Source organism: Mirounga leonina, unplaced genomic scaffold (genome assembly GCF_011800145.1).
Source record: "Mirounga leonina isolate KUSES-001 unplaced genomic scaffold, KU_Mleo_1.0 Mir_101608, whole genome shotgun sequence".
Taxonomy (NCBI): domain Eukaryota; kingdom Metazoa; phylum Chordata; class Mammalia; order Carnivora; family Phocidae; genus Mirounga; species Mirounga leonina.
In genome coordinates this window covers 2307671-2331028 of record NW_023270163.1, presented here as the reverse complement: position 1 = coordinate 2331028, position 23358 = coordinate 2307671, and the positions used below count along the sequence as shown (strand labels likewise).

At 35.1% G+C, this 23358-nt stretch overlaps 1 pseudogene; it reads left to right on the top strand.

Moving 5' to 3' along the window:
* The first annotated feature begins 1600 nt into the window (after positions 1 to 1600).
* LOC118008212 lies at positions 1601 to 1938 on the top strand (annotated as a pseudogene).
* Positions 1939 to 23358: the final 21420 nt, after the last annotated feature.

Sequence of the window (23358 nt, the reverse complement as noted above, 5' to 3'; positions counted from 1 at the left end):
CAAATCCCTAACATATGGTGTTGAGCATCTTCACACAGCTTATTTGCCAAATGTGTATCTCTTTGTTGAGGTATCTGTTTATTGTTTTTTTTTCTTAAGATTTTATTTATTTATTTGACAGAGAGAGACACAGCGAGAGAGGGAACACAAGCAGGGGGAGTGGGAGAGGGAGAAGCAGGCTTCCCGCGAAACAGGGAGCCTGATGCGGGGCCCAATCCCAGGACCCTGGGATCATGACCTGAGCCGAAGGCAGACGCTTAACGACTGAGCCACCCAGGCACTCTGAGGTGTCTGTTTAGATATTTTGCCCACATTTTAGTTGGGTTGTTTGTTTCCATACTGATTTTAGGAGTTCTTTAAATATTTTGATACACGTCTTTTATTAGTTATGTGTTTTGAAAATATTTTATCCCAATCTGTGGATTTTTTTTCCATTCTGCTAACATTGTGTTTCCCAGAGCAGGAGATTTTAGTTTTAATGAAGTCCAAATTATTATTATTTTTCTTTTATGGATCCTGCTTTTGGAGTTACATCTAAAAATTCATTGCCAAACCCAAGTTCACCTGGAATTTCTCCAGTGCTGTCTTCTAGAAGTTTTATACTTTTGTGTTTTATATTTAGGCCTATGATCCATTTTGTGTTAATTCTTGTGAAAGGTATAAGAGGCATAATGTCTGTGTTTAGACTCATTATTTTTTTACATGTGATGTCCAGTTGTTCCAGCACCATTTGTTGAAAAGACTTTTTTCCTCCATTGTGTTGACATTGTTTCTTTGTCAAAGATCAATTGGCTATATTTGTTTGGATCTATTTCTGGGCTCTCTATTCTGTTCCACTGATCTAATTCTCTATCATTTCACCAATACCACACTATCTTAATTACTGTAGCTTTAAAATAAGTCCTGACCTGAATAGACATTTTTCCAAAGAAGACATCCAGATGGCCAACAGACACATGAAAAGATGCTCAATATCACTCATCATCATGGAAATGCAAATTAAACCCACAATGAGATATTACTTTATATTAGTCAGAATGGCTAAAATTGAAAACACAAGAAATAACAAGTGTTGCCAAGGATGCAGAGTAATTGGAACCCTCACGCACTGTTGGTAGGAATGCAAATTGGTGTAGCCACTGTGGAAAACAGTATAGAGGTTCCTCAAAAAATTAAAAATTAAATTACCATATGAATCAGTAATTCCACTACTGGATATTTACCCAAATAAAACAAAAACACTAATTTAAAAAGATATATTCACCCTTATATTTATTGCAGCATTATTTACAATATCCAAGATATGGAAACAACCCAAGTGTCCATTCATAGATGAATGGATAAAGAAGATGTGGTGTGTGTGTGTGTGTGTGTTCATATACATATATATAAGACGGAATATTAGTCATAAAAAATGAAATCTTGACATTGCAATGATGTAGATGGAACTAGAGGGAATTATGCTAAGCAAAATAAGTCAGAGAAAGACAAATACCATATGACTTCACTCATATGTGGAATTAAAGAAACAAAACCTCTCTTTCCACTGTCTTGGAACCTGTGGAGGCCTGCTCAGAGCGGGACTTCTAAAATGACAAATATGTCTGGAAGGCTATGGTCCAAGGCCATTTTTGCAGGCTATAAGTGGGGTCTCCGGAACCAGAGGCAGCACACAGCCCTTCTTAAAATGGAAGGTGTTTATGCTCGAGATAAGACTTAATTCTATATAGGCCAGAGATGTGCTTATGCATACAAAGCAAAGAACAACACAGTGACTCCTGGTGGCAAACTGAACAAAACCAGAGTAATCTAGGGAAAAGTAACTCATGCTCATGGAAACAGTGGCATGGTTCGTGCCAAGTTCGAAGCAGCCTTCCTGCTAAAGCCATTGGCCACAGAATCTGCATGATGCTATATCCCTCAAGGATTAAAACTTAACAGTAAATAAAGGTGATTTGTTCTCTTGTTAAAAAGAAAAGAAAAGAAAGAAAGCTAACAAAAAACAGACAAACCAAAAAAACTGACTTTTATTTTTTTATTTTATTTATTTTTGGTATTACTTTTTTAAAATTATTATTATGTTATGTTAGTCAAGTAGAGAAAAACAGACTTTTAAATAGAGAACAAACTGGTGGTTGCCAGAGGAGAGGTGGGTAAAGGGATAGTGAAATATATAAAATACACTCATCAAGATGAGCACCAAGAAATGTATAGAATTGTTGAATCATTATATTGTACACCCAAAACTAATATAATACTCTGTGTTAATTATACTTCAATAAAAAATTTAAAAATGAGCCTCGAAGTCAGATTGTTGGTCCCCCGACTTTGATCTTTTTCAATATTATGTGGGCTATTCTGAGTCTTTTGCCTTTCCATAGAAACTTTAGAATCAGTCAGTATCCACAAATAAATTGCTGGGATTATTTCTGGGATTGCATTAATCCACAAAATCTGTAGATCAATTAGGAAGAACCAACATGTTAATAATATTGAATCTCCCTATCTGTGGACGTGGCATATCTTCCCATTATATAAATCTTTATTTTCTTTCATCAGAGATTTGTAGTTTTTCTCATATAGATCTTGTACATATTTTGTTAGATTTATACCTAAGTATTTCCTTTTTTTATACTAATGTAAATGGTGTTATGTTTTAAGTTTCAAATTCAATTGTTCATTGCTGGTATATAGAAAAGCAATTGATTTATATATATTAACCTGTATCCTGCAACCTTGCTATAACTGCTTATGAGTCCCCTTTTTTCATTACTGCTAATTCTTTGGGAATTTTTTTACAGAGACGATCATGTAGTCTGTGAACAAAGTTTATTTCTTCCTTTCCAATTTATATATCATTTATTTCCCTTCTTTATCTTATTGCATTAGTTAAGATTTCCAGTACAATATTGAATAGGAGCAGAGAGAACATGCTTACCTTGTTCCCAAAATTAGGGGGAAAGCACCAAGTTTCTTATCATTAAGTACGATGTTACCTGTAAGTTTTTTGTAGGTGCTTTTCATGAAATTGAGGGATTTCTCCTTTAAGTTGGCTGAGAATTTTTATCCCAATGGGTGTTGGATTTTTGTAAATATTTTTATGCATTTATGGATACGATCATATAACTTTTTAAATTTAACATGTTGATGTAAAGAATTACATTAATTGATTTTGGAATGTTGAACCAGCTGGGATACCTGGGATAAATCCCATTTAGTCATAGTGTATAATTCTTTATATATGTTGTTGGATTCAATTTGCTAATATTCTGTTGAAGATTTTTGCATTTATGTTTATGAGAGACATTGGCCTATTGTTTTTCTTTCTTGTAATGTTTTTATCTTTTTTTAGTATTAGGGTAATGTCGGCTTTATAGAATGAGTTGGGAAGTGTTCCTTCTGCTTCTGTTTTTTCAGAACAGATTGGAGAGAGTTGATAATTTCTTCCTTAAATATTTGTTAGAATTCACCAGTGAAACCATCTAAGCCTGCTTCTTTCTTTTTAGGATGGTTATTAATTATTGATTCAATTTCTTTAACAGATATAGGCCTTTCAGATTATCTGTTTCTCCTTTTGTGAGACTCTATAGTTTGTGTCTTTCAAAGAATTGGTCCATTTCATCTGGTTGTCAAATTTGTGGGCAAAGATTTGTCCCTACTATTTATTTTTCTTTTACTGTTTAAGTAATCAGTAGTGTCGGCCCCTTTCATTCTTGACATTAATAATTTGTCTCCTCCCTTTTCCAGGCAGTGGTAAAAGCCATGCAAAAGCCACTCAGGGAAGTACATCTCCCCCCTCCCCACAAAAAGAAAGCAGCAACTCAAACAGATATTTGTACACCCATGTTCATAGCAGAATTATTCACGATAGTCAAAAGGTAGAAGGAACCCAGGTGTCCCTCTGTAGATGAATGGATAAACAAAATGTGGTATATACATACAATGGGATATCATTCAACCTTAAAAAAGGAAATTCTGACACATGGATGAACCTTGAGGACATTGTGCTAAGTGAAATAAGCCAGTCACAAAAGAATAAACATTTCATGATTCTACTTTTATGAGGTACCTAGAATTGTTAAATTCATAGAGACAGAAAGTAGATTAGAGGTTATGAGGGAATGAGAGGAGAGGAGAAGAAGGAGTTATTGTTTAATGGGTATAGCATTTATATTGGTGATGGTTGCCTTGGGCCAAGGGAGGGGAGGAGTTACTGTTTTGTGGGTACAGAGTTTCAGTTTTGCAAGGTGAAAAGATTCCTGGAGATGGATGGTTGCACAACAATGTGAATGTATTTAACTGTACACTTAAAAATGGTTAAGATAGTAAATTTTATTATGTGTATTTTACTATAATAAAAAAAAGTTAAAAATTTTTTTTGTCTCTTCTCTTTTTTTCTTGGTTAGACTAGATAGAGATTTATCAATTGTACAGATCTCTCAAAAAAAACTAGCTTTTGATTTTGTTGAATTTCTCTATTGTTTTCCTGTTTAAAATTTCTTTTTTTTCTGTTTAAAATTTCATTGATTATTGCTCTAATATTCATTATTTAATTTCTTCTGATTACTTTAAATTTAATATACCCCTCTTTTTCTAGTTTACTGAGGTAGAAGCTTATATTGATTTTATTTTGTGTGTGTGTGTAAGACTGTTGAATCACAGACCTGTACCTCTGAAACAAATAATACATTATATGTTAAAAAAAAAAAAGAAGAAGAAGAAGACAGCAGGAGGGGAAGAATGAAGGGGGGGAAATTGGAGGGGGAGACGAACCGTGAGAGACTATGGACTCTGAGAAACAAACTGAGGGTTCTAGAGGGGAGGGGGATGGGGGGATGGGTTAGCCTGGTGATGGGTATTAAGGAGGGCACGTTCTGCATGGAGCACTGGGTGTTATACGCAAACAGTGAATCATGGAACACTACATCAAAAACTAATGATGTAATGTATGGTGATTAACATAACATAATAATAAAAAAAAGCTTATATTGATTTTAGATGTTTCTTCTTTTCTTTTTTTTTTTTTTAAAGATTTTTATTTATTTGACAGAGAGAGATACAGCAAGAGAGGGAACACAAGCCGGGGGAGTGGGAGAGGGAGAAGCAGGCTTCCCACTGAGCAGGGTGCCCGATGCGGGGCTCGATCCCAGGACCCCGGGATCATGACCTGAGCCGAAGGCAGACGCTTAACGACTGAGCCACCCAGGCGCCCCTCTTCTTTTCTTTTTTTTTTAATTTAAATTCAGTTAGCCAACATATAGGTACATCATTAGTTTTTGGTACAATGTTCAATGATTCATTAGTTACAAATAACACCAACAGATGAATGGATAAAGAAGATGTGGTTCATATACACAATGGAATGTTACTCAGCTTTCTTTTCTAATATATGCACTTAATGCATTACATTTCCCTTTAAGCACAGCTTTCACTGCATTTAATAAATTTGGTAAAATTTAAATTTAAATTGTATTTTCAATTTAATTTCATTCAGAATATTTTTATTTTTCTCCTGAGACTTCTTTGATCCCAGTGCCATTTAGTAATATGTTTAATCTCCCAAGTATTTGGGGAAGTCTTTCTGTTACTGATTTCTAGTTTAATTACATTGTTATTTGAGAGCATGCTTTATATGATGTCTATTTCTAAAAATTTGTTAAGGTGAGTTTTATGGCCCAGAATTTCATCTGTCTTGGTAAATGTTCTGTGTGAGTTTGAGAAGAAGGTGTATTCTTCTGTTGTTGGATGAAGGAAGTAGTCTATAAATGTCAATTAGATCCAGATGATTAATGGTATGGTTCAGTTCAACTACATCTTTACTTATTTTCTGCCTACCAAATCTATGAATTACTGATAGAGAGGTATTGAACTCTGCAACTTTAAAAGTGGATTCATCTACTTCTTTTTGCAGTTCTATCATTTTTGCAGCACGTATGTTGGTATTTTGTATCATATACATTAAGGATTCTATGTCTTCTTAGATAATTGACCCTATTATTAGTAATACCTTTATTTATTCTTGATTATTTTCCTTCCTCTGAAATTTCCTTTATTTGAAATTAATATAGCTATTTCAACTTCTTTTCATTAGTGCAAATACCATGGCATATTTTTCTCTATCCTTTTACTTCGATCTGTCTGTATTTTTATATTAAGGTGAGTTTCTTGAAGGTAACATATAGTTGGGTTGTGTTTTTGATCCACTCTGACAACCTCTGTCTTTTAATCAGTTCATTCAGACCACTGATATTTATAGTGATTATTTATATAGTTTGATTTATATCTATAATATTTGTAATTGCTTTTTATGCATTGCCCTATGCTTTTTTCTTTTTGTCTTACCCTCTTTTTCTGCCTGCCTTTGCTTTAATTGAACATTTTATATGACTCCATTGTCTTCATTTTCTTAGCAAAACAAGTGTACTTATTTTTATATTCATAGCGCTTCCCTAGATTGCGATATACATTTACAACCACTGTAAGTCCACTTTCACTTCACATATAATGCAAGTACCTTATTATAGAGTATTCTCAATTCCTCCCTTCTGTCCCCCATAACTTTGATGTCATTCGTTTAATTTATCCATGACATATGGTCACTCCAAAAGTTGTTTCTGTTATTATTTTGAATAAATTATTTTCTGTTAGATTAATTAAGAATAAGAAAAATAAAATATTTTCCCTTCCTTTATTTCTTCTCTAATACCCTTCCTTTCTTTAAGTGGATTCCAGTTGCTGACCTATATAATTTTCTTTCTGAAGAACTTTCAACATTTCTTGCAAGGCAGCCAGGTCTACTGGCAACAGATTCTCTCCATTTAATTTTTTTGGAGAAAGTCTTTATTTTCCTTTACTCTTGAAGGATATTTTCAGTGGATACAGAATTCTAGGTTAGTGGGTTTTTTTCTTTTCCTCTCAGTGCTTAATATATTTTACTTTACTCTCTTCTTGTTTACAAGATGTTTGTTATCATTGTTCCTCTATAGGTAATGTGGGTTTCCCCTACTCTAGTTTTATTCAAGATTTTCTTTGTCTTTGGTTTTCTTTAGTTTGGGTGTGATTTGTCTAGTTGTAGATTTTTTTGGAATATCATCTTTGATGTTCTCTGAGTTTCCTGGATCTGTAGTTTGGTGTCAATCATTAATTTTGGAAAAATCTCAGCCGTTATTACTTTATTCATTTATTCTGTTCCTTTCTCGTCTCTTTCTGGTATTCCCATTATGTATATGTTGTCCTTTCATAAGGATATTTGTATGGATATTTCATCTCATTTTTTAAAATTCTTTTTCCTCTTTACTTTTCAATTTGGGAAGTTTTCATTGACATATCTTTAACCTCACTGATTCTTTGGCTGTGTGTAGTCTACTGATGAGCTTATCAAAGACATCTTAAAATATCTCTTAAAGTGTTTTTGAATTCTAGAATTTCCTTTTGATATTTTTAGAGTTTCAATCTCTCTACTTACATTACCCATCTATTCTTACATATTGTCCATTTTAAAAATTAGAGCCCTTAACATAATTATTTTAAATTCCTGGTTTGATAATTCCAAAATTTCTGCTGTATCCAAGTTTGGTTCTGATGCTTACTTTTGCTTATCAGAATGTGTTTTTTGCCTTTTAGCATGTCTTGTGACTTTTTGTTGTTGTTGAAGGCCATACATGATGTATCAGGTAAAGGAAACTATGATAAATAGGCCTTAGTATGAGCTTTTATTTTATCTGGGTAGGAGTTAGACTGTGTGTACTATTTGTTGTAGCTGAGACATAGGAGTCTAAAATTTCCTCTGGTGTCCTTGCTTTTATCTTACCTGTTGTCTTTGGCTTTTCCTAGAGACTCCTTCTTAAATTGGGTCTGAGATTTGCAGTTCTTTTATCTGTAACCACCTGTTATTATACAATTCATTTTATTTTGAATAACATTTTCCCTGTTAAAATTTATATATGTTAATGGTAGGAATTTTGAAAAACTCGAAAAGAATACACACAATTGTACTACTCAAAGATAACTATTATTAACAATTTGGCATTTTAGACTTTATAATTGATAATAATAAAATAATTGAAGACAGTCTAAATGTACAATTATTGTATAATAATTGAGTACATTATAGTACATCTTATAGTCACAACATTATCAGTCACTGAAAAATGTATATGAAGGCTTTCATAACAAAAAATGCATATATGATAAATGAAAAAGACTATAAAATTGTATATGAAATGATAGCTATGTTAAAAAATAACTATGTTCGAAAGTGTGAAGAAATTGGGGCACCTGGGTTGCTCATTTGTTAAGCGTCTGCCTTTGGCTCAGGTCATGATCCCAGGGTCCTGGGATTGAGCCCTGCATTGGGCTCCTGGCTCAGCGGGAAACCTGCTTCTCCCTCTCCCACTCCCCCTGCTTGTATTCCCTCTCTTGCTCTCTCTCTGTCAAATAAATAAATAAAATCTTTAAAAAAAAAAAGTCTGTAGAGATAGCCAGGAAATGAGTATATATATTTAAACATTACACAAATAATAATGAGTATATTTGGAAGTGACTTTGAGAACAATTTACTTTTCTAAATTTTCTCTTCCAAATATTGCATGTGTGTGCACACACACACAGACCAGGTTTTATATTTTAGCATAGTAGTTTCTGAAAGTGATAATCACTACATTAACATAGAAGCAGTCCAAATTTTGTTAATCAGACTTATTTATTTGTAGTATAACAAACAACTCATTATCCACTATTTCATAAAACAGAAGGGGAATCATGTTATTGGATGGACCTGAGTATCAGTCTGCCTTCTTTGAAAAAGATAAAATTACTCTTAATTTATAGTGAGCAAATAGATTTTAATTATTACCTGATAATTTGTCTAAATGATTCTAAGTATAACTGCCTTGAGAATTGAGGAAAGAAGAAATAATTAATAGTCCTTTGGTTGATACTGCCAGAGCCTTAACTTGTAGACTTTTTGCATTGGTGTTAATGGTAAAATGTTCCAGTGGGAAAGTTAATGAGTATAGCCAATGCATTGTTATTCAGTCATTAATGTGTCTAAGTATGACCTGAAGAATTGGTCAAAAAGTAAGATTTTTCTCATCAGGGAAGTGCAAATCAAAACCACAGTGAAATATCACCATATACCTGTCAGACTGGCTAGTATCAAAAAGATAATATATAAGAAGTGTTGGCAAGAGTGTGTAGAAAACAGAACCCTCCTGCACTGTTGGTGGGAATGCAAACTGGTGCAGCCACTGAAACATAGTGTGGAGGTTCCTCAAAAAATAACAAATAGAAAAACCATATAATACAGCAATTGCACTACTAGGTATTTACCTAAAGAATACAAAAACACTAATTCAAAGGGATATATGCACCCCTATGTTTATTGCAGCATTTTTTACAATAGCCAAGATATGGAAGCAGCCCAAGTGTCCATCAATAGATGAATGGATAAAGAAGATTTGAGACACACATGCACACACTGGAGTATTACTCAACCATATAAAAGAATGTGATCTTGCCATTTGCAGCAACATGGATGGACCTAGAGAGTATTATGCCAAGGGAAATAAGTCAGACAGAGAAAGACAGATACCACCTGTTTTCACTTATATATGGAATCTAAAAAACAAACAAAAAAAGCAGAATAGACCCATAAATACAGAGAACAAACTAGTGGTTGCCAGAGGAGAAGGAGGTGGATGTATGGGCAAAATGCATGAAGGGGAGTGGGAGGTATGGGCTTCCAGTTACAGAATGAATGTTACAGGGATAAAAGGTACAGCATGGGGAATATAGTCAATAGTATTGGAGTAGTGTTATGGTGACAGAGCATAGCTACACTTGTGGTGAGCATAGCATAACATAGAATTGTCAAATTACTATGTTGTACACCTGAAGCTAATGTAACATATCAATAATAGTTCAATAAAAATATTAAGATCTTGGGAAATAAAAAGTAAAAATAAGGTAGCAACCAGTCTTCTAAATTTAAAAAAAAGTAAGATTTTTCTGGAGCCATCCCCAGAGATTCTGAATCAGTAAACATTTCATAAAGACTGCAAACTTGCATTTTAACAGCACCCTAGGTGATTCTAATACTCAATAGGAAAAGCATGGGTTTTTGGTGTTAGGGAGACATTTATATAAATCCTTGATTGATTCTCTGACTAACCATGGGGCCACAAACAAATTATTAATAATGTAAGTTTAATATAAGGTGATGTTATTTAGAGCATTTTATACATGATATATGCTCAATAAATGGTATTGCTTAAGAGCAAAAATAATAGTTATTATAACCAACATATATTGAAAGCTTATTATGTGCAGAGCATTTTTTCTAAGCACTTATCTGTATTAGCTCATTTTATTTTTACAACTCTATGAGGGAAGTACTGTTATTATCCTTACACATGAGGAAACTGAGGATTGGATATTTTGTCTAAGGTCACCAAGCTAGTAAGTTTTTTAAAAGAAAAAGCAGATTTTAAACTAAAGTAGTCTGGCTCCATTACTGTGGTTTTTTTTTTAAACTAGCATGCTGCCATAAAACAGCACAGGGTTGGGCGCCTGGGTGGCTCAGTTGGTTAAGCGACTGCCTTCGGCTCAGGTCATGATCCTGGAGTCCCTGGATCGAGTCCCGCATCGGGCTCCCAGCTCAGCAAGGAGCCTGCTTCTCCCTCTAACCCTCCCCCTCTCATGTACTCTCTCTCATTCTTGCTCTCTAATAAATAAATAAATCTTAAAAAAAAAAAAAAAAAAAACAACAACAACAAAAAACGGCACAGGGTTGCAGATTGGATAAAAAGACAGGACCCATCCATATGCTGCCTACAAGACACTCATTTTGAACCTAAAGATACGTCTAGACTGAAAGTGAAGGGATGGAGATCCATCTTCCATGCCAGCGGACTTTAAAAGAAAGCTGGGGTAGCAATTCCTGTATCAGACAAATTAGATTTTAAACTAAAGACTGTAGTTAGAGACACAGAAGGACACTATATCATTCTTAAAGGGTCTATCCAACAAGAAGATCTAACAATTATAAATATCTATGCCCCCAACATGGGAGCAGCCATCTACATAAGCCAACTGTTAACCAAAATAAAGAGTCACATTGATAACAATACATTAATTGTAGGAGATCTCAATACTCCACTCTCAGCAATGGACAGATCATCTAAGCAGAAAATCAACAAGGAAACAAGAGCTTTGAATGATACACTAGACCAGATGGACCTCATAGATATTTACAGAACATTCCACCCTAAAACAGAATACTCACTCTTCTCGAGCACACATGGAACTTTCTCCAGAATAGACCACATACTGGGTCACAAATGAGGTCTCAACTGACACCAAAAGATTGAGATTATTCCCTGAATATTCTCAGACCACAGTGCTTTAAAACTGGAACTCAATCACAAGAAAAAACTTGGCAGAAAGTCAAGCACTTGGAAGCTAAAGACCACTCTGCTCAAGAATGTTTGGGTCAACCAGGAAATCAAAGAAGAACTTAAACAATTCATGGAAATCAATGAGAACAAAAACACATTGGTCCAAAACCTATGGGATACTGCAAAGGCGGTCCTAAGGGGGAAATACATAGCCATCCAAGCCTCACTCAAAAAATTAGAAATATCCCGAATTCACCAACTAACTCTACAACTTAAAGAACTAGAGAAAAAGCAACAAACGATGCCTAAGCCACACATTAGAAGAGAAATAATTATGATTAGAGCAGAGATCAATGAATTAGAAACCAGAAAAACAGTAGATCAGATCAACAAAACTAGAAGTTGGTTCTTTGAAAGAATTAATAAGATCAATAAACCATGGGCCAGACTTATCCAAAAGAAAAGAGGACCCAAATTAATAAAATTATGAATGAAAGGGGAGAGATCATGACTAACACTAAGGAAATAGAAACAATTATTAGAAATTATTATCAACAACTATATGCCAATAAACTGAGCAATCCGGATGAAATGGATGCCTTCCTGGAAACCTATAAGCTGCCAAGACTGAAACAGGAAGAAACTGACAACCTGAATAGGCCAATAACCAGTAACGAGATTGAAGCAGTGATCAAAAACCTCCCAAAAGTCAAGAGTCCAGGGCCTGATGGATTCCCTGGGGAATTCTATCAAACATTCAAAGAAGAAATAATACCTAATCTCCTGAAGATGTTTCAAAAAATAGAAACAGAAGGAAAGCTTCCAGACTCATTCTATGAGGCCAGCATTGCCTTGATCCCCAAACCAGGCAAAGACCCCATCAAAAAGGAGAATTTCAGACCAATTTCCCTGATGAATATGAACTCCAAAATTCTCAACAAAATCCTAGCTAATAGGATCCAACAATACATTAAAAGGATCATCCACCACGACCAAGTGGGATTTATCCCCGGGATGCAAGGGTGGTTCAACATTTGCAAATCAATCAATGTGATAGAACACATTAATAAGAGGAGAGAGAAGAACCATATGGTCCTCTCAATTGATGCAGAAAAAGCATTTGACAAAATACAGCATCCTTTCCTGATTAAAACTCTTCAGAGTACAGGGATAGAGGGAATATTCCTCAAGTTCATAAAATCCACCTATGAAAAACCCACAGTGAATATCATTCTCAATGGGGAAAAGCTGAGAGCCTTTCCCTTAAGATCAGGAATATGACAAGGATGCCCACTCTCGCCACTATTGTTCAACATAGTACTAGAAGTCCTAGCAACAGCAATCAGACAACAAAAAGAAATAAAAGGTATTCAAATTGGCAAAGAAGAAGTCAAACTCTCTCTCTTTACAGATGACATGATACTTTATGTGGAAATCCCAAAAGACTCCACCCCCAAATTACTAGAACTCATACAGCAATTCAGTAATGTGGCAGGATGCAAAATCAAGGTACAGAAAGCAGTTGCTTTCTTATACACTAACAATGCAACTGTAGAAAGAGAAATTAGAGAAATGATTCCATTTCCAATAGCACCAAAAACCATAAGATACCTCAGAATAAACCTAACCAAAGAGGTAAAGGATCTATACTCTAGGAACTACAGAACACTCATGAAAGAAATTGAAGAAGACACAAAAAGATGGAAAAACATTCCATACCCATGGATCAGAAGAATAAATATTGTTAAAATGTTTGTGCTACCCAGAGCAATCTAAATTCCAATGACATTTTTCAAAGTGCTGGAACAAACAATCCTAAAATTTGTATGGAATCAGAAAAGATCCCAAATCACCAAGGAAATATTAAAAAAGAAAAAAAAGCTGGGGGCATCACGTTGCCCAATTTCAAGCTATATTACAAAGCTGTGATCATCAAGACAGCATGGTACTGGCACAAAAACAAACATATAGACCAATGGAACAGAATAGAGAACCCAGATATGGACCCTCAACTCTATGGTCAAATAATCTTCAACAAAGCAAGAAAAAATATGCAATGGAAAAAGACAGTCTCTTCAATAAATGGTGCTGGGAAAATTGGACAGCTATATACAGAAGAATGAAACTCGACCATTCCCTAACACCCTACACAAAGATAAACTCAAAATGGATGAAAGACTTCAATGTGAGACAGGACTCCATCAAAATCCTAGAGGAGAACATAGGCAGTAACCTCTTCAACATCGGCCACCACAGCAACTTCTTTCAAGATACATCTCCAAAAGCTAGTGAAACAAAAGCAAAAATGAACTTTTGGGACTTCATCAAGATAAAAATCTCCTGCACAGCAAAGGAAACAGTCAACAAAACAAAGAGGCAACCCACAGAATGGGAGAAAATATTTACAAATGACACTACAGACAAAGTGCTGATTTCCAAGATCTATCAAGAACTTCTCAAACTTAACACCCAAAAAACAGTCAAGTCAAAAAATGGGCAGAAGACATGAACAGACACTTCTCAAAAGACGACATACAAATAGTTAACAGACACATGAAAAAATGTTCATCATCATTAGCCATCAGGGAAATTCAAATCAAAACCACATTGAGATACCACCTTACACCAGTTAGAATGGCAAAAATGGACAGGGAAAGAAACAAGAAATGTTGGAGAGGTTGTGGAGAAAGGGGAACCCTCTTACACTGTTGGTGGGAATGCAAGTTGGTACAGCCACTTTGGAAAACAGTGTGAAGGTTCCTCAAAACGTTGAAAATAGAGCTACCCTATGACCCAGCAATTGCACTACTGGGTATTTACTCCAAAGACACAGATGTAGTGAAAAGAAGGGCCATATGCACCCCATTGTTCATAGCAGCAATGTCCACAATAGCCAAACTGTGGAAAGAGCCGAGATGCCCTTCAACAGACGAATGGATAAAGAAGATGTGGTCCATATATACAATGGAATATTATTCAGCCATCAGAAAGGATGAATACCCAACTTTTGCATCAACATGGATGGGACTGGAGGAGATTATGCTAAGTGAAATAAGTCAAGCAGAGAGAGTCAATTATCATATGGTTTCACTTATTTGTGGAACATAAGGAATAGCATGGAGGACATTAGGAGAAGAAAGGGAAAAATGAAAGGGGGGAAATTGGAGGGGGAGACGAACCATGAGAGACTGTGGACTCCGGGAAACAAACTGAGGGTTTTAGAGGGGAGGGGGTGGGGCATGGGTTAGCCCGGTGATGGGTATAAGGAGGGCACGTACTGCATGGAGCACTGGGTGTTCTATGAAAACAGTGAATCATGGATCCCTGCATCAAAAACTAATGATGTACTGTATGGTGACTAACATAGCATAATAAAATAAAATTAAAAAAATAAGTAGTATGCTGCAAATATATATATATTTATATCCCTTATTAAATATCTAATATACACAACACAACTAATTGCACATGTAAACTTAAAACAGTTATCTTTAATATGTCTGGATTATTCTCTCTCAATTAGTTTTCCAATTGCAATATGGTGTTCAGGGGTGAATGTCCAATTCAATATTTTGAATTTGCTTTTAGTTACTTGGGTACCCACACAATGTCATCCAAATTCCTAAGGTTTATTTTGCAAAATATTTGGCATAGTTCATTTCTGTCCAGGTTCTCTCATTGTAATGGTTCCTAAGATACAAATTTCTCTCTCCTCTGGATATTACTCAGTGCTAAAAGAAAGTTCTAACACCACAAAATATTTTTGTGTATTGTTTCCAAGCTCTGCAAAAATATTGGTGTGTACCTTTGGCATACCTGCTCTTAAAAATATTTTGAATTTTGGGATGCCTGGGTGGCTCAGTTGGTTAAGTGTCTGCCTTCAGCCCAGTTCATGATCCCAGGGTCCTGGGATCGAGCCCCGCATCAGGCTCCCTGCTCAGTGGGGAGTCTGCTTCTCCCTCTGTCTCTGTCCCTCTCTGCTGCTCATGCTGTCTTGCATACACGCTCTCTCTCAAATAAATAAATAAAATCTTTAAAAAGATAAAAAATATTTTGAATTTTATTTCACATATGTCAGTAGTGCATCAACTCACTTGACATATATATTGAAATAGTTGATAAAATTTATAATCAAAGATCATACCTTAATTTTTTACACAAAATTAAAATTTATAAAGATTTTAGAGTGTTCAAATTTATTTAACTTTGAGTTTCCTAAGATATTTGTGTGTGTGCATGCATATACATATATTAACCCTCAAAATGAAATGTGGTTAATATCAGTTGCTCCAAAGGGAACAATATAGGCTGATGAGTTTCCCAAACCAGGGCTTATTTTGAGGCTGTGGAATTATCTACACCCACACATTTCTCATTTACCTTATATTCTGTTCAAGGCTTTAGTGATGGCTGTAAGCAGTTCCTAAAATTCAGATGTCTGGGGTGGGGGAGGGCAGATTGTAAGCAACCAGTATAATACTGTGGTTGAAAGCAGCTGGTATAACACTGGTCTAATTATGTGTTGGTAGATGTTTAACAACTGGCTTTCTGGGGAGAAAAGTCCTGACTGAATGCATTTTCTGATTTCTGTGGTGTTAATACTCCTACATTGGCCAATTTAAAGCTACCAAACTGATGTCACTGAATGTATAGGCAGGAAGGGATGCATAGTAGCACACTATCAATTAGTATTTCCACCATACAGATATAATAGATGTAAATAATGTCAAGAGCATAGATAATAGTAAAATATTTAAGATATTATAAGTTTTGAGCATTTATTTTTGCTTTTAATATAATGTATTTAGTGGTATGTTTATTATAATTTTTAATAATGACTGCAGGAACCAGCCTGCAAAATCTCTGAAAATTTAATAGTTAAGCACTCTTGAGTTGGATAGGATAGTTCTAGCACAACACTTCATTGGACTCCTCTAGAGGTTGTAAATATTTGCTATGCTTCACCCAGATACCTATTCAAAGAACTACTGGGCACTAAAGTAAGGATGATTTCTTCTTCATTTGGGTGAGCATTCTCACTGCTACTCATAATAGTATAGTACTATTAGCAATAATTAAGTTACTGAGGGCTTAGTATATGCTATTTGCAACTCTAAGAAATATTGATTTTAATATTTCATTTAAAACAGTGAGGATTTTGAGGCTCACTGTAGTCAGTGATCTTGCCCTTGCTCACACAACTTATGTGAAAGAGCTGGGCTCAGGTCCAACATTTTCCCAGTACCAAAACCTACCCTCTTAAACAGGATCCTCTACTGCATATATGTAAGCATGTCGAACCATATGAAATTGCTGGCCAGGTTTGACTTATAAAAGGCAACGTCATTGTGTTTAATACAGATATGGATACAGACACAGATACAGATATGAAATAAAGTGCTTTCTTTCACCTGCCTGCTCAAGTTGACATGCTTGTTTAGCATTAAGACTTAGTAGAATGGAATGGGTTGATATCTAGGGATCCAGAAGTCTTGCATGTTGTAGCAAGAGCACTGTGCATCATGTCAGAAGATTGTGGCCCCATCCCTTACTAGCTGTGTTTAAGAGGGACAGAAAACTTGATCTATTTCACTCCTAGGGTTTTTTGAGGGTTAGTGTGAAAGCACTTTGGACATTACTGATATAAAAGATTATTTTTATGAGAATAGTAGTATTTTTGGAATAGGTAACAAAGTTCATCCTGCATGCCCAGGGATGAAAAAATAGCAATATCATTAATTACCAAAGGTGTGATCCATTATTTTTCAATAAATGTATTTTATATTGTTTGCACTCCCTAGCCTTTTAATAATAATGACAGCAAAAATAGAAATGTGTTTAACTTTTGTACACCAACTATGTATCAGACTCTGGACCCTTTACTTATGTTAACCCATGCAGTCCTCACAACAATCTTGTGAAGTATACATCATTATTTTCAGGTTAATATGAGTCTCATAAGTAGTTAATAAATGGTGGGTTCAGGACTTGGGAGTACAGTCTGCCTTTCTTGCTGGAGCTTTTGTCTTCCAGCTAGAGGACAGAATTATGTCTTATAACTTCCTATATCCATCAGTTCCCAGCATAGTGAATGGCATTATAGTCGAGATCTCAATGACCATTTTATTTTTTTAAAAGATTTTATTTATTTATTTGAGAGAGTGAGAGCATGAGCTGGGGGAGAGGCAGAGGCAGACTCCCTGCTGAGTAGGGAACCTAATGCAGGGCTTGATCCCAGGACCCTGAGATCATGACCTGAGCTGAAGGCAGATGCTTAACTGACAGAGCCACCCAGCCACCCTTCAATGACCATTTTAAATTAATACTTGAAACAATATTTTTTTTTGAAAACTTTGTTAAATTTCAATTCCATGTAGAATTTTGCATATAACTTGAATATGTTGGATTAGAACAGTGATAAACAGCTAGTTGAGTCTGGAATTATTCTCAACTTTACTACCTGAATCAGAAAAGGAAGGGCATATTTCCTCTATTTCTGGGCTTGAAAGCAGATTCCCATGTGGTAGAAAATTCTCAATGGCCCTTTGAAAATCTTAAATTTCATTAATAATATCTACTTAAGATGAATTCCTTTACTTCAGGCACCCTAAGCATTCATAAAAGAGGAGTGTACTTAATACCACTGGCTATATTAATTGATATTTTTATTTTCGGCAGAATTTGTTAAGATACTCCATTCAGGATCTGGACATGTGTTCAGGATTTGTTACTGGGCTATGTAGAATATATAAATGATCAGAAAATGGCCTGAAGTGATTCTAGTTCATGATTCTATGGTGCTCTTAACATCCTCAGGAGGAGATATTAATGATGAAATGACAATGTGATAGAGAAAGCAATGGCCTCTGTGTTGAAGACCCAGATTTATATCGTGAATGACACTTCCTGGTTAGGTGGCTTTATTGTATTACTTCACCTCCCTGAACTTCAGGTGTTATCATCTATAAAGAGGAGATTATAATACCTTCATCATAGGGTTGTTGTGCGGATTAATTGAGTTAACATGTATACAAAAGTGCCTGGTACATAAATAGTTGCCATATAAATACTGTCTGACTCTAATATAAGATATTTTGTCATGTTTGGTTTTTAATAATGTTCATATCTTGTCAGAGTCAAAGCAAGTCTAGTACAATGTGGGTTTTAAACTTCTTTTGGTTGTCTCTTTAGTCTGCTTTATTCAGTAACAAGTTGTCACCTGTACTTTCTCTGTTAACATAAGTCAGCTCTATGCCAATACAAACAGTAAAATTTCTTAACTCCTCAATCAGCTTTGCTGTTAGTCCTAGTACTGTACCTGCCAAATCTAAAATGTAAAGTTAATTCATAATACTAATGTCCTGTCAACCATAACTTTCTAAGCCTTTCAATGTATGTCAATTATACTCCTAATTCCTGGGTTGAATGCTCTTTAAATATTTATGTGGTATAGTATAAAATAGATTTGGTTATAGAGCAAATTAATTATGTCTCCCTAAATTATATTCCAGAATGAATTGCATTCATTCAACAGGTATTTTTTGAATACCTCTTATGTGCTAGGCACTGAGAATTCAGCAGAAAACAAGGTCAAGTTTCTGCTCTCACTGAGCTGACATTCTAGTGCCAGTAGTCAAACAAAAAATAAGTAAATTTATACCATATGTTAGATGATAGGTACTATGGAGAATAGTAAACAGGTGCTGTATAAAGAAATGTTGGCATGAAGAATAGAGAGTTAAGATTTTTTAAGGAATGGTCATTTAAGACCTCATTAAGAATGTGTGATTTTAGCAAAGATCAGAAGGAGATAATGTGAAGGAAACTAATATAATCGATAAATTACTCCATCATGTTCTGTGCTAAGTTAATTTGATCAGTTCTCTTATTTAGTCTTCACAAACACCAATAAAATAACTATTTTTTGTGAACATTTAACAGTTGAAGAAACAGAAGGTCAAAGAAATTACATAACTTTTAAAGCTACACTATTAATTGCTATGTGTCTCAAACTTCAAGAGTGCTACTTTAGGTTTTTAAATTGGTATCCTTGAAGCTTCTTTTTCTAGGCTTGAAGTAAAGGGAATAGTGCCCCTCCAACATTTTTCTCCTGAGTACAGCAGCAATCTCTTTTAACTAGCAAAAATCATTCACAAGCCCTTCCTTCTCTCTCTTCACTTGCACTTTTAATATCTCTTTTTGGGCTTTCAAACTTTCTAGTTGGTAGTGTGTTGATCCATCAGATCCCCTCTTCAGTGCCAATGCTGAAAATATCTTCTGCAAATGGCTCTCAACTGGGACCCTCAAAGGGCATTGCCTTCTTATCCAAGATTACAACTACCTTTCAACCAGGTGGTCTATGGACAATGATTGGCTGATGTGAGGGTTCAAAAGTCCAACCCCATTTCTTCAATTTGGTACAACTTTGAAAAGCTGGCATTCCAAGCTCCAGAGATTTCTGGAATATTTTCTAAGGCCCCATTTGCAAAGAAGTGGAGATAAGATTCTCTCTTTGTTCAACCTTGTTTCCTTACTGTCCTGCAAGGACATCTCCCTAGACTACTCCCAGTGAACCTTGTGCATATAACCACCCATCTCACAGTCTATTTCCAGGAAATCTGACCTAAAATTAATCTCTAACTGGTTCTAAAGATTGTACATTGTGAAAGTCTGCTTTTTATTCTGGCACCTCGCTTTGAAATTCCATGTCTTTTGTACTGGGACAACTCAGTTCAAACTTCCAATTTAAAATACTGTTATAGGTGAAGTGTGATCTGAACAAATTTAACATGGATCAAAGTAGTTCAGTACAGTTTGACTGAAATACATCAGTGGGCTCTGATGAAAAATAAATCTGAAGAAGTAGGCACTGACCAGATCATGACATTCCTTATGGAGTTTTTTCTTTAGGAAACAAGGAGCCTTTGAATAGGTTTTAAGCAGGAGAGTAACAAAATCAGAGGCACACCTTGTAAAGATGTCTCTGGTGGCAATGTAGAGAAAGGATTGGATGGATCTGGATAAGACTAGAGGCAAAGGGACCAATTGGAAGACTAATTGAGACAATACTTTTGGTAAAGAGATTGAAGGGGAGCAGAATTTGCCACCCCAAAATATGCCTTTTGGCATAAAGATTATCTTGAGCTGGCTATTTTTAAAGAAACAGAAGGGGGAAAAGCTCTGAAAACCTAGTAGAAGTTACCTTTGTGTAAGAGACATAGGCATTTATGAGGAAAACCTCCATTTGTAAGGGTGTCTCCCTTCTTGTACCAGGAAGAGGAGAGGATGACTCTAATCTCTAGAAACTTTTATCACCAGAGAAGGCAAGGACCTAAATCTGAATAACAACTTTACCCTTGTTTATTGTGCCTTTTTCAGTCACCTCCCATAACCTGTTCCACAGCCCCAATATCTTTCATTTGTCTTTAGCTGGAGATGGTATTTAAGGTGGTGGCTTGGGTCATTTTGAGGAATTACTCAGTTTTCCTGGGTCTCTTTTGTTGATGCAGGAGGTATACATGTTATTAAACTTCTGTTTGTTTTTCTCTTGTTAATCTTTTTATTCATTCATTTATTCGGAGTTCTTATTCTCTGTGTCTTTTTTATTCTTTTATTATAGGAGGTCTCAGCAAAGAACCTAGAAGGGTAGAGAGAAAATTATTTTTCAACCTCTACAACATGAAATGGTGCTTTTGCTTTCTACTTTCTTTCTTTCCTTCTTTTTTTATAAATTGTAAACATCTATCACTATATTAATATTTATGTGAATCCTAAAACAAATAAAACACAGGAATTAAAAGATATAAGATCAAAAATAAATATAAATAGAATTTCTCTTATTTTCTTCTAACAACTCAATGAATGGTATTTATTTAACTTATCTTGGAATGCTCCTTTAGTGAGAAGTCTTGTATGAGGAATAAATGGAATGCTTTTCCTCATTCTCTTACTGGTGCAGAGATTTTTATTATCATTTCCTGCCATTATCATCCCATTTAACCTATAACATAATAGCTTTCATCAGTTCTTAAAATGGATGTTATTCTCTACAATTACATTATATGTTGTTACTGCATTAAAAGGGCATGCAATGATGTATATTTTATATTGATAAGGTACCTAAATATACTACTGTTGGTGAGATGCTTGAATCCTTTTCAAGGGATCACGGGTACCTACAGGTTACAATGAATGAAACCCAAGGACTTTTTCTCTTATCATCTTGGTATTCCCTCTGTATTAAATTCTTTAGTTTTAATGTGTAAACTTTCTCAAGATCATAAACTGAAAAATGGCCTTTGAACAGTATTTGAAAGTTTATAATGAATCCAGCAGTAGCTAATTATCTTCCTAGCTTCACAGTTAAAATGAGGAGCAGGAATGATATTTCCCCATTTTGGACCAGCAGCAAATCTTGTTGGAGCCAGATACACACCCTCAAGTGCCCTAAATCTTAATCCAGTGTTTGTTGAAAATCTGTGTTGTTCTAAATTTCAGGTGAAAAAAAAATGCTATTTTTCTCCTCTACATGGAGCTATAGATAATTTGTTAATTAATATTTGATTATTTTTCAAGTACCTCCAGGGTAGTAATAGGAAATAATACTATGTGGGTTATCAGTCCCTTTGAATCACATTTTAAATGTCATTTTTTCACTGTTTTTGTACTTTATTAGGAAAATAACAACCAGAATTGTTGGAAGTATTCAGTAGAAATGGTGTGGTATTTACCTAGGCTGGGGATGCAGAATCATTTGCTTCTTTTGTTTCTTTCTGCAAAAGAGATATGATAGCAATGAATTCATCCCAGCTTATAACAAAAGTATTCATCATAATATTTTTTAGGCAGAAAGAACTGTGCCCTTATTGAAAATGCTACCATATAGATGAATTATCTGATACAGCGAATAATATCTGTGAAAAATGTCTCCAAACTGCTAGGCTCTGTGATTCTTAGGATAGAAGAGTGACAGACAGGTTGTTAGAAGTATCTTATATCCTTTCCTATAGAAGGGCATCAAAGAAATGAAGGAATTCAGGAGTGAAAGCTCCTATTGTGTTCTGCCTTTGTTTCTGAAGCAGGTAGGAGGGGGCTTACCTGAGTCATACCAGCTCATAACTCCCATCAGAGAGATTTTCCTAAGGGATGACTTTTGTCACCTACTATTTCAGAAATGATGTTTTACCCCAAGTAGGCTATTAGGTAAAAGACAGATTTATCCATGATTTCATGATCCTCCCTACCACTCAGTTTTATCATTATGCTGTTTTCAAGCACTATGTGAATCTTGCTTAATGTCCAGGGTATCTTCTGTTACTCTCCCCTCAGTCACCTTACCACGTTCCATCCCAACTGAGACACACTCTCTCCCTCTTCCTTTCTGTCTTTCTCTTTCTCTTTCTCCCTCTTTCTCTCCATCTCTACAAGATGTCTTGATTCCTTTATTGCTGGTTACCCCAATTCAACTTTAGCCTAGAATTAGCTTCCCAATCCAAATCCTATTTTGTTAATAAATGTTAACATTTGATTAATATTTTTTAAATGAAATAAACATATTGTAGGTAGAGCTGAGCTCCTCTTTGCATCTCTCCACAGTCCAATTTCCCTTTTCCCTAACCTGCCACAATCACCAGCAGGAATTTGTTAAATCCTTCTAGTACTCAATTTTATTGACATGACAGGAGTTGCCTCTATTTAATACGTAAATTTGTAGCATTGGCCAGCTATTGTTAATTTGTCTTCTTTACAGTTCTACATTCCTTTTCACAAACATTTATGAGGTTTATGTTTTCAGAAATCTGAGAGATGATTGTTTTGTTTTTCTTCAGTTTGCTAGTGAGGTTGAGCATTTTATCTTTTGTTTATTCTTGGACATTCCAATTCCCTCTTCTGCAAGATAACCATTTTCTGTTGTGTCTCATGTATTTGATTTTCTTTAAATGAATGTCACAAATAGCTTTTC